General features: G+C 40.3%; 1 long non-coding RNA gene across 1 annotated transcript in view; it reads left to right on the plus strand.

Annotated features, from left to right (window-relative positions):
- LOC103106430 (uncharacterized) overlaps positions 1–6490 on the plus strand; it is a 60500-nt gene extending 54010 nt beyond the window's left edge. The window contains exon 3 of the long non-coding RNA XR_008916484.1: positions 1181–6490. This is a non-coding gene — a long non-coding RNA (uncharacterized LOC103106430). The remainder of the gene's footprint in view (positions 1–1180) is intronic.
- Positions 6491–13287: the final 6797 nt, after the last annotated feature.

The following is a 13287-nucleotide window of genomic DNA, read 5'->3' on the forward strand; positions in this document are numbered from 1 at the left end:
ACAAAATAAAACATATTTGGGTCTAGAACATCATCAAGAAATCTAGAGATCATTCTGGTGAAAGTAAGTGAACAGAGGAGTTACAAATGAGAGATGCCTCTCTTTTGGGAGCCATCCAGGGGTACTGTGCCCTGGGATCAACTTTCCAGCTCCTTTGGTATGAGACTGTAATGTCCCATCGGCAGGTGGGGATTATAATTGTATTTCACGTCAGCTACTAAAATGGACCTTACCTCCTGTTAGAGGCAGGCAAAATGATCAGTTGTGGGGGGAAAAAATCTAAAAATCATGTCTAAAGACCCCTTAAGATCAATTTGAGATATTTAGTTCATTAAATTTTCCAAAGGTTGTTATACAATTGTAACCAGTTTTGATGAAGTCCATCCATCCTCTATGTGACAATTTAAAAAATCAAAATAGAAAAAAATATACCCCAGTTTTTACCAATTGGTTTGTGATTCCGAAGACACAGGGGCAGCTACCAGCAGCCTGGGTCCTGGGGCTGGACCTGGGGTTGGATGAGCAATCTGGATCAAGAAGGTCAGGAGTGGATGGCTGGAGGCTGGAGGGGGCAACAGGAGCAGAAGCAGAAGCAAGAGAAGCAAGCCCCTGAGATTTAGCAGCAGGAGTGAGCTGAATCAGGAGAAGTGACTTTGTGAGAGTGGGTGGGTGGATGCGGTGGGCAAAAAGCCTTGGCAGGAGAAATGTGGCTTAAAAAAAAATTATCTAGGCTATCTTAAAAAAATCTTTTGAGAGTAATTCTCGTTCCTTCTGGTCGTCAAAACCTTCCGGCTAAAACTGCCTGTATTTTATGATCTAACTCTTCCCATAAGTAGTAGTATTCCTTTTTCATTGATGAGGCAAATGAGGCCCAGAGAAAGGACTTGTCTAAAATCACACAGCTAGGAAGTCACTGACAGGGTAGTCCTTATTCAAGTCCAATTTTCATTGCAGTGCATTGAAAGTTTTGTTTTTCCCTGGCCTCCAGCATGGAGGTTTTTAAGAGAGGGCTCCAAGATTCTTTAGGAAATGGATCAGAGTCCCTGTGAGCTTGGAGAGGCATGGTTGAAAGGGCTAGGGGGAGTACAGATCTGAGGGTAACACCCTTTTCTACTAGCTTTGACTTCAGTTATTCATAGGGCAAGTTTTACTGAATATGTTCTATGATCTCTTTCTCTAGGGAGTCCAAATCTATCCTAATACTGCACAGCACTACCAGTGTTCCAGAGCTTGAGAAATATTTGTCTTTGTGCTGTCATCCCAGAAGAACCTGGGCCAGATGGAACAAGAATTTAATTCCAAAGACCATCAATGAAGCTCCTTTGTATCCTAATGGGATTTAATGGGATTTAAGATTTAAGGTTTGTGGAAACAAAGAACTGGAAACTGAGGGTATGTTCATCAATTGGGAAATATCTGAGCAAGTTGTATTTTGTGATTGTAATGAAATAGTACTGTGCTATAAGAAATGATGAGAAAGATGATTTAAGAAAAACCTGGAAAGACCTATATAAACTAATGCAAAGTGAAGTGAGAAGAACCAGGAGAATAATGTATACAGTAACAGCAATATTATATAATGAACATTTATGAATAACTTAGCTGTTCTTGGCAATGCAGTGATCCAAGAAAATCCTCAAAGACTCATGATAAAAAAATGCCATCTATCTGCAAAGAATGAACTGATAGAATCTGAATGCAAGCTGAGACATACTATATTTTATTTTATTGCTACACTTTTACTGGTTGAGTTCTCTTTCACAAAATATGGAATATGGAAAGCTGTGTTAACAGTATTAGATATGTAAAATTGATATCAAAATTCTTGCCATCTTAAGGAGGGGAGAAGTAAGGGAAGGAGAGCAGTGTAATGGTTAAAATTATGGTTGAGACTGAATGTAATAATTATTTTGATCACCAAGAATCTTATTTATAAAATCCTAATGAAACACCCAAGTCAGCTGGAAATTTTATGGTGATTTAATTGATAGTGGAGGAGATTAAGGAGAAAGAAGAAGGAAAGGAGTAGGTTTTCTCCCCTCCCCCTCCCCCCCACCTGACTAGTACCGAGTGGTGAGTTTGGGAGATAAGGTTTTGGAGTATGAAGGAGGGAGGAGTCAGCTTGAACTCCAAAAAGGAAAGGGCTACTCCAAAATTGTCAGAACGCCTAGCAAGCTTCCAGCCAGAGTTGCCTCTCCAGGGAAAGAGGAAGAGAGAGGAAGTGATGTGCCTTATATAGACAGTTTTACATCACTTTCCTGTGTCTCATCTGTACCAATGATAGCTTAGCTTGACTTAGGATAGCCCAGGGGTCTGTCCGCTTTTTCTGCATATGTCTGTTGAAGGCCATTTCCTCAGATAATTAAATCTTGAGTTTGGGGTACAGACCTTCCTAATCTTGTTAAACTTAGGAGGGTGGAGAAATGCAGGGTTCCCAAGACCTGATTCTGTTAGTCCAAGTATCTCTATTGTTATTGATTAGGAAATAGCTAAATCAGATCTTCTAAAGTATGGTCTGATTAGGGTGGAATAGTTTTAAAATTCACAGAAGGTGAAAATTTGGCTCAAACCTTTAAAAAATGAAATATAAAAAAAATCATGTTTTCACATAACTGAAGAAAAAAAAAGATTTAGAGCTAGAAGGATCCTAAAGTTTCCTTCTGCTCTAGCTTCAGCCACCATTACTACTATGACTGGGATAGGGCAGTCCATCGCCATTTCATAGAAGAAACTCAGACTCAGAGAGGGGACTTGTCCAAGACCGAAAATTACTGTCAGAGCTGGGATTCGAGGCCAGATTTCATTCCAAATCTTAGAGTTTGTCAGTAAGCATTTCTTTTTTTTTAATTTAAATTAATTATTTTTTAAACCCTTACCTTCCATCTTGGAATCAATACTGTCTATTGGTTCCAAGGCAGAAGAGTGATAAGGGCTAGGAAATGGGAGTCAAGTGACTTGCCCAGGGTCATATAGCTGGGAAGTGTCTGAGGTCAGATCTGAAACTAGGACCTCCCATCTCTAGGCCTGGCTCTCAGTCCACTTAGCTATCCAATTGCCCCTAAGTATTTCTTAAGTGCCAAAAATACTGTGCTAAACAAACACTGAGACTACAAAAAAGGCCAAAGATAATCCAGTACAGGAGCTCATTGTCTATTTAATAAGAGAGGCAAAATATGTACCAGCAAGGATAAATAGAAAATAACTAACAGAATGAAAATATTAAGAGCAATTGGGAAGGACTTCATATAGCAGTTAGCATTTTACTTGGGACTAAAGGGAGGGCAGAAGATAAAGAAGGAGAGTATTCCAGTCCTGGGGAACAGCCAGAGAAAATGCCTGGAACTTAGAGATAGAATGTCTTATTCATGGAGAAGCAAGGAAACTAATGTCACTCAATCAAAAAAATATGTGATAAGGACTATAAGAAGATTGGAAATATGGGTGGAGTAGGGAATGGGACCTACATTTAGCAAGGTTTCATTGCCAAAGGATTTTGTATTTGTTCTTGGAGGTAATAAAGAATCAGTGGTGTTTAAGAAAAGATACTTTGCTGGAGGATGGCTTAAAGTAGGGAGAGACTTTTGTATTATACTCTTAAATTTTTTTTAATTTAAAAAATTTTCAATTATTTTTAAAAATTTAGAATATTTTTTCATGGTTACATGATTCATGATTTTCCCCCACTCCTCTTCCCACCCCACTCTAGGAGTTGACAAGCAATTCCACTGGGTTATACATGTATCATTCTTTAAAACCTATTTCCATGTTATTTATATTTGCAATAGAATGCTCTTTTAACATCAAAACCCTAATCATTCCACACTGAACTATGTGATCAGTCATATGTTTTTCTTATGCATTTCTGTTCCACAATTCTTTCTCTGGATGTGGATAGTGTTCTTTTTCTAAGTTCCTCTGGATTGTACTGGATCATTGCATTGCTGCTAGTAGAGGCCCTGTGTACAATGTTCTCCTGGTTCTGCACCTTTTGATCTGTAACAATTCCTGGAGGTCTTTCCAGTTCACCTAGAAATACTCCAGTTCATCATTCCTTTCAGCACAATAGTGTTCCATCACCAATATATACCACAATTTGTTCAGCCATTCCCCAATCAATGGGTACCTCCTCATTTTCCAATTTTTTGCCACCACAAAGAATGTGGCTATAAATATTTTTGAACAAGTATTTTTCCTTATGATCTCTTTGGGTGTATTATACTCTTTATCTTAGATTTAGATTCAGTCATTGATTCTCACCTTTAACTCAACATCCCCTTATCATGACTGAACTTGACCCAACTGCTATGTTTAAAGATATTTATACAGATGCCTGGTGGAGAGTGGATAAAGTGGCCATCACCATTTCCACTGTCACATCCTTTGTCCTGAGTGGAAATATAGGCAATGTGCACAGGGCATTAAGATCCCAGGCATATCTGCCCAGCTGGAAAGAAGAAACAAAAAGAAGAATCTAGAGTCACTCAGAATCAAATATATGGTCTCAGTTTCCTTTTTGACACCACTGGACTTTTAACCTCAGTACTGAATTTTGTCCTTGACTTCATGATAGAGTATATGTGAAGCAGGAGGACTTCTCTCTGGAATGGAGGAATAGGAGGCAGAGTCAAGATGGCAGCGTAGAGGCAGCAAAAGTTCAGACCTCTGAAAACTCTTCCTTACCAATTACAAACTAAATGCTCCTAGGGGACTGAAAATCAAACCTAACAATAAGACAGAGCCAAGGAACCCTTCTGCTGGACTCAACTTAAAAGGTACACCACCAAAAGCCAGAATTCGAGAACACTCCAGTTTAAGGGGAAGGAAAAAGGAAAGTCCTGAGACCCTTCCCCCACCTAGAGTGCTAAGCCTCCAGTGGCAGCTGGAACCTCTGGGCTGGCAAAGGCACTGGTCCAGAGGGAGTACCTTGCAGGCAAAGCTGTGCCAGGTTCAGAGCATCCAACACAGGTAGTGGGGAAGCAGTTAGAGAAGAAATGCAGAGCAAGCAGCCTAATTGTAGCAGGGGAGACACTCCATATCGCACCCCCCTTCCCGAGGTTTTGGCCTTAGGGCACATCCAGCAACATAGATGGACTTAATCCCATCAAAGCCTCCAGAGGGCAGGGAAGCTCAAGTTCCAACACCCCTCCCCCACAGACTGTACTGAGAGATTTACTGACAAAACTCCAAGGGTGAAGGTGGAACGAAAAGCCCAAAACCACAAAAAATGAGAGGAGCAAGAGTTCAGGCAACAGCAAGGAGTAAAGAAGGGGTAAATATGAGCAAACAACAGGAAAAGAAAAAAGAAATTACAACTGACAGCTTCTATACAGGCAATGAAAAAAGAGCAAACAGAACAAAGAAGGATGAAGGAACTCTAAGCAAAAAACCCCAGCAAATTGGATACAGGCTCTGGAAGAACTCAAAATGCAATTCAAAACACAATTAAAAGGGGCTGAAGACAACTGGGGAAAGAACTTAAAAACTAAGATAAGTCATCTGGAAACAGAGGCACTTGAACTAAAACAAGAAAATAGTGTCTTGAAAGCCAAAATCAACCAGCTTGAAAATGAGGCAGAGGAGATGAAAGATGAGGCAAAGAAGATGAAAGATGACCTCCAAAGAAAATCAGACCAGAAGGAGAAGGATGACCAAAAATCCAGGGATGAAATCCAGACTTTAAGAACCAGAAGACAACAACTAGAAACAAATTACTTCACAAGGCAGCAGGACACTATAAAACAAAATCAACAGAATGAAAAAATTGAGGAAAATATGAAGCATCTCATTCACAAAACAGAAGATTTATAAAATCGTTCCAGGAGAGACAACTTAAGAATCATTGGTCTACCAGGAGACCATGACAAAAGAAAAAACCTGGACATCATACTACAGGAAATTATCCAAGAAAACTGCCTCAATATTCTAGAACAAGAGGGAAAAGTGGAGATTGAAAGAATCCACAGATCACCTCCTGTACTTAATTCTCAACTGACAACAACCAGGAATGTTATAGCCAAATTCAAGAACTATCAGACCAAGGAAAAAATATTACAAGCTGCTAAGAAGAAGTCATTCAGATACCATGGAACCACAGTGAGTATAACACAGGATCTGGCTGTATCTAGACTGAAGGACTGAAAGGTATGGAATATGATATTCTGGAAAGCAAGGGAACTAGGTCTACAACCAAGAATCAATTACCCAGCAAAACTGACTGTATTCTTACAGGGAAAAGTATGGTCATTTAACAAAATAGAAGAATTCCAAGCATTTGTAAAGAAAAGACCAGACCTGAACATAAAATTTGATGCCCAAGTACAGATATTTATACAGATGCCTGGTGGAGAGTAGATAGAGTGGCCATTCAAGAGAATCATCAAAAGCTAATTAAGAAGGAGGGAAAAAAGAAAAACAAAACAAAACAACAAAAAAACCCTTTTTTAAAAAAGAGACCCAATAAATTAAAATGATATGTATCCTTATAAGAAAATAGGTCATTGGTAACTCTTAAAAATTGTTATTATCACCTGGGCAGCTAGAAGAATTATACTCAGAGGGAACAGTGACAAACTGTATAGGATGAAATGCTAAGACATAAATATGTATACATAAATACACATATGTGTATACACACACATATATATATATATATATATATATATATATATATATACAACTAGAGCTAAAAAAAGAGGTTAATACTAAAAGAAATGGGAAAAGAAACAAAAAGGGGGTAAATTTATATGTCAACAAATAAGCTCTTGGTGGGTGGGGGGACAACATCAATACACTGGAAGGGTAAAGAGATTGGAGATAGGAAAAACTCAACTCTTACTACGTGCATTGAAATTGACCCAAAGAGGGAAGAACAGTCCAATCCATTGGGGCAGAAAATTTATTTGTGCCCTATAGGGAAATAGAAGGGTAACAAATGGACTGGTGGGGAGGGAAGTAGTATAAGGGAGGAAGAGGGTGGGTGGGGTAGTTTTAAAAGACTGTAAAGAAAATAAGGGAGGAATAAGAAGGGAGGGTGGTAGAATGGGAAGTAAAATAAGGGTAAGAATTAGGGGGACTGATTAAAAACAAAACATTGGTGTAGAAGGAAATAGTGAAAGAAGAAAAGGAAGGACTAGGAGTAGAAATCAAAATGTTGGGAAATACACAGCTGGTAATCATAACTCTGAATGTGAATGGAATGAGCTCACCCACAAAATGCGAGTGAATAACAGATTGGATTAGAATCCAAAACCCTACCATATGCTGTCTACAAGAAACACACATGAGGAAGGTAGACACGCATAGGATAACAGTAAGAGGATGGAGCCAAATCTATTGGGCATCAACTGATAAGAAGAAGGCAGGAGTCACAATCATGATATCTGACAAAGCCAAAGTAAAAATAGATCTAGTTAAAAGAGGGAAGGTAATTACATCCTGATAAAAGGCAGTATATAGACAATGAGGAAATATCAGTACTCAACATGTATGCACCAAATGGTATAGCATCCAAATTTCTAAAGGAGAAACTAGTGGAGCTCAAGGATGAAATAGATAGAAAAACTATACTAGTGGGAGACCTGAACCTTCCTCTATCAGAACTAGATAAATCAACCCAAAAAATAAATAAGAAAGAGGTAAGAGAAGTGAATGAAATCTTGGAAAAATTAGAGTTAGTAGATATGTGGAGAAAATTAAATAGGGACACAAAGGATTACACCTTCTTTTCAACAGCACATGGTGCGTTCACAAAGATTGACCACGTATTAGGGCATAAAAACATTGCAAACAAGTGCAAAAGAGCAGAAATAAATGGAATGGAGGAATAGGAGGTATGGGGAGAGGAAGAAGATTCTGGGTGGAGTTTTGGCAGAAACATAGAGACACAGGCAGAGAAAGCCACTGAAAACAGTAGGAGACAGACTTATACATGAACAACAATTAATGAAATAAGACCAAGTGAAAACAAGTCCAGGTAATCTGATTTCTAATTGGCTGAATGATTGGGGACTTGCCAAATTAATAGGGGGAAAGTGAACAGCTGAAATTCATTGAATTCAGGAAAAGTTGTTCTACTCCTCAGGTATCTGTAAACAATTAAAGGAGCTTGGAAACAACAACTGATTGATATGTATGAATCCAGGTTTCAGAAAAGACATAGATTGCTTACACCCTTTCTATCACTCTTAGTGTTTCTGGTCAGCATAACCTGAGTCTTAGGTTACCAGTTTCCCAGCTAGGCAGGTCTAGGTTTAAGCAATGCAGTAAGGTTTTCTCCCAACTCCCACAATTGAATAGTTTCCTTATACTATACAGTGCCTTTTAGGGAAGTATCCAGAAGGTGGCTGAGTGGGTTCTAAGATAGGGGTATAGATCCAGATTTCTGGCCATTTCCAGCAGTTCATTCTTCATTCATTTAACAAACACTAAATCCCTCTTCTGTTCCAAGTGCACTTCATGCATTAGGTACTAGTGGCTGAATACTGCAATACTTTTTTTTTTTAATCCTTCCCTTACTTCTTAGAATCAATACTGTGTATTGGTTCTAAGGCAGAAGAGCAGTAAGGGCTAGACAATGGGCTGTTAAGTGATTTGCCCAAGGTCACACAGCTAGGAAGTGTCTGAGGCCAAATTTGAACCTAGGACCTCCTGTCTCCCAATCCAGAGCCATCTAGCTGCCCCCTTGCAATACTTTAAAACTTTGTGATTTCATCTGAGCGGGTAGATTATTCACTATTGTAGCTTGTAACAGGCCACATTTCCAGAAGCTATTTCATAAATTCCTCAAACTCCCCTGAGCTTCCTCTTGTTCTCCCCACAACTTCACTTCTATGAGGCTGAGTTCTTTAAGAGACACTGGATCTTCTTAGCAAAGATCCTAGAGTGATTTGCCATTTCCTTCTTTCAGCATATTTTACAGATGTAAAATTTGAGGCAAAAAGGGTTAAGTGACTTGTCCAGGATCATAGTTTCAGAGGATGAATTTGAATTCAAATCTTCCCGACGCCAGGCTGGGTGCTCTATCCACTGTGTAGCTGCTCCTTGAGAGTAGGGTTTGGTTTAGTGCCTTTTTCTTCATACCTTAAAAATTTAAGGGGCAGGAACATGGAAGGCGCTTAATAAATGCCAACTGTCTGACTCCACCCCTTGTCCCCTAATTCCCCAAATTAACGCCCCCCTCACCACCATCCTCCTTCGCCCTGCTCCCCCAAAGTCTGCTCTCACAATTCCTAGCAAACGCTCTCTGGTCCCATCCCAAGAGCGTTTCAATCATTCATTCGGTTCATGTTCCATATTGGCTTCCTCTACACTGCGGCAACTTGGGCCACGATACAGAAGGGACCTCATAGCAAACCCGGGACCAGGCAAGTAATGAAGGAACTGGGACGGAGAATGGGTATGAGCAAAACGAATCCTGACTTCAGGTACCTGGGCAGAGAGCTAACAAGAGGAAGGAGCAGAATCCGGGAAGGGCGGGGTTAGGAAAAGGGGAGAATCTGTTTCTGGATGGGGCGGGGTCTCGTGGAGGGAGACCGAGAGGGGAGGGCCTAGAGAGCAGGGGAGGAGCGGTTTGGGATGGGGCGGGGAAAGAAGGAGGTGCCCTGCACAGGGGAGGGGCAGACTCCATGCTTTGGGACGGAGCCGAACACAGTAGCTGTTGGGGAGGGAGGAACTCGAGACGTGGAGGGGGCGGACTTGGAGCGCCGGAGACGGATCCTTCCCAGAGAAGGTGGTGGCTGAAAGGAATGTGTTTAGGAAGAGAAGCGGAGGACGATATTCAGGGCATTTCCAGTTCCCATAAAGTCCTATTAATATAGGGTACGGGGACACATATGAGCCTTTTCCTCCTCTTTCTCCCCATGAATATGGTACGGTCCGCAGGAAAGAGATAAGATAAGGGGGTGGAGAAAGAATCTTCACCAACTGCTAAAGGTGTTCTCTAGTGAAGCTCTGGATCCCTAGCATGTGACGCTTTTTTTCGATGTCGGACCGGTTTCCCTCATCCATTAAGTGGAGGAATGTGGGGGAAGGGCCTTGCTGGACAAGTGAAACTTCAGGTGGGACTTTCAAATGGACTTCTGAGGCAAGAGGACCACGGCCCATTAACACCCTTGCTTTGGGTGGATGTGGTGTAAAGGCTTGGTTGTCGTGTGAGGATCTCTAGAGCAGATATCTTCAGGTCTACCAAGTGGGCCTTCTGAAATTTCAGAAGCAGAGGATGGGAAGGGAAGAGCAAGAACCAGGGACCAAGACATCCAGAGAGAAAAATCCTTTGTTCCTCCTTTATCCTGAAGAGTAAGGAAATAGGCAGAACATCTTAGGAGCATTTCTCAGAGTTAAGCTCCAAGTCCCTGGTGTCATTGTGCTTCTATTGACTCAACCAGGAGGCTAGGTATCAGCAGGAAAACAATTGAAATCCATGAGAGAATGTCATATACTCCATACTTTGAAGCTGTAAAAAACCATCTAATTTTGCCACAAAGAAAATTTAGACCCAGAGGTTTTGATTTGTCCCTTCTAACAGAGTGGATAGCAGAATTTGAACTCAGGACTCTAAAATTAATTGTTCTTTCCACTACCCAACACTTTCCTTCCTACAAAAGCATCCCTCTCTCCATACCTGGAATACTGTATTCAGTTCTAGCTTATGAAACTATGTGGTAGAACAGACCTCATGATGGTATAGAGAAAGGCAAATGTAGCTATAGTTGAAAGAGGAATGGAGAAGTAAATCTGTAGATCTGGGTTCCATTCCTCACAATTTTCAGTTTCCTTATCTGTCAAAGACGATGACACTCTTTATACTTCCTACTATACAAAGTTGTTATGAAGAAAACAGTATAAGCCTTGAAGTATTATGAGTCCTTAAAGGACTGACCCGGGAGACTTTCTGTTTGAGCAAACTAAGAAGTGTTTGTCATTAGAGATGACAAATGTAGCAGCATGATTTAGTAGAAAAAGCAAGGATTATTTGGAATGTGGATCCTGAAATCAAGTCCTTCTTCTAATGCTAGGTGGATGACAAAGGATAAATTGTATCTATTGACTTGGAAAAACCCAGAACTACTAAAGTAGTCAGAAAAACCAAGTTTTTAATCAGGAAAGAGATAGTGTTCAATATTTCGGCCACCACACAGAGTTAAGTGCCCCAAAACACAGAGCCAAAGGCTCTGGTGCTCTGGCAACAGTATCTTTGAGAGAATCACCATAGTAGATGATTTTCCAAAGAACAATAGAATTTGGAGAACTCGGGACAGGGAAATATGATTGACTGACATTACCATGGCTACAAGGAAATGAGAGGTCCAACCTATACAGCCTGGATGCAAACAGTTTTGGGAAAGAAACCATAGCCACAGGCTGGGGTATCAGAGAGTGGTCTACTTACAATGTATACTAAAAAGGATGGTTCCTGCTCATATGTTGGTATTCTTGGGAACTCTGATACAATGGGGGAAACTTCTGAGACTAAAAAAAAGGTATTTAGCATTTGCTTAAATCTGCTAGCCCCACCTAAACTGGGATTATCAAGTACTTTAAGGTCTATTATTCAATCTGAAATGACTAAATCTGGGACTTCCCTTGGGGTGAATTCTCAGGGGATGGGCAGAATTGGAGTCTCCAGATTTCAAGTTGACATATCCATGTATAAAATAGGGGTAATAATATTTGTTTTATTTATCTAAGGGTTGCAATGACTACAAAGTAAGAGACATAATGCTCTGAAATGTCTTAAAGTATTTTAAAAGTAAGTTGTTATTCATTGTGAAAAGATGAAGACAAGATCTGGCTGAAGTTTGTAAATTATTGTATTGTAATGTCTCTCCATTAAGCTTGAAAAAGGGAAATTTGGAACAAAATCAAAGACATAAAACCAGTTGCCCTTAGTGTTGAGAATAGAGTTGTGAAGATTGGATTTAGCTCTCCCTTGATTATAACAATGAAGGTGTTTAGCTCTTCCTTTATTGTGAAGATTAAATTGTATCTCCTGTCTATTTTTTAGATTTTAATCCCCAAAGTTTACACCCAGTATTTAAAGTAGATCTACTCATTTTAACCACCAAAAGGTGTGAACTAACCACAAAAAGATATGAACACCCATTTCATACATTGAGTAGGAGGTCTGTGATCCACCTGTAAAAGAGTGGGCAGTCCTGGAGAGGATTGTCTGCTGTGATTGGTAGATGTAAAATTTAGGGGACATGACACAAGAGAAAAAGGTCTTTAAATAGTGGAAACAGAGGCGCACAGATCATTCAGTCACTCAGTTGGACTAGAGGACAGCCTTTCAGGCTTGGAGTGAAGAACAGTCACTCAGAGCTGGAGGGAAGACAGACACTTGAGGAGAGACTGGAAGACACTCAGACTTGGAGTGAAGACACTTGGCTGTGGAACTGGACCCCTGGAGGAGCTTGTGCAGGAGACCTCAGACTGCTTTCCTGTCACCATGGTGAGTATAAAGGCTGACTTCTTTCCTTGCCCTTTCTGGAGGTGTGAACCTTAGAGATAGGCCCATCATCTTGAGACTCCTTTCCTCTCTCTCTCTCTCTCTCTCTCTCTCTCTCTCTCTCTCTCTCTCTCTCTCTCTCTCTCTCTCTGTCTCTCTCTCCCTTAATATCTTCCCTTTATTGTAAAATAAACTACCATGATTCCATTTACTTGAGTAATTCATTTTGGGATATAGAAATTAAATCCCTGGTGACCACCAATTAAATATTCAGTCCAACCAATAAATTTAACAGAGTGCTGATGGAAACAACTTTCAAGAGAGGTTTAGTTATACTTATAAATGACCTTCAACAGCTTTTTGAAGAATTACTCTAACCTTTTGAGCCAGAGAAGATGACTATATTCTCATTTATCAACTTTCTCAATAGTACAGTTATGAAAGGTAATACTAGTCTGTGACCTTATACCAGCATTGCAGTTATTATGTTCCTTGAGCAGCAGTTTGATATGCCATATAGTATACCGATTTATTGATTTGTTTATTGCAGATTGTGGCAAAGGGGCAGGGACATGTAATGACCCAGAGCAATGAGGTGGTAGAGCTAGGAGGGACTATCAGTACTAGAAGAAGGGGATGGGAACTTTCATATCTGGTTATACCTGGAGCTTTCCCATCCTTGGAAGAATGATAAGGGAGGGCTGCCTCTGCTTCTGCCCCTGCCTCAGGAAAATAATCAAAGGGAAATAAATTCTTTCCAAGAACACTAGCACCAGAGAATGAGAAACATGTGGGAAGTGGGAACTAAATATGACCTAATGACCCATGACACTGGAGATCGA

The sequence above is a fragment of the Monodelphis domestica genome, chromosome 2, assembly GCF_027887165.1.
Source record: "Monodelphis domestica isolate mMonDom1 chromosome 2, mMonDom1.pri, whole genome shotgun sequence".
Taxonomy (NCBI): domain Eukaryota; kingdom Metazoa; phylum Chordata; class Mammalia; order Didelphimorphia; family Didelphidae; genus Monodelphis; species Monodelphis domestica.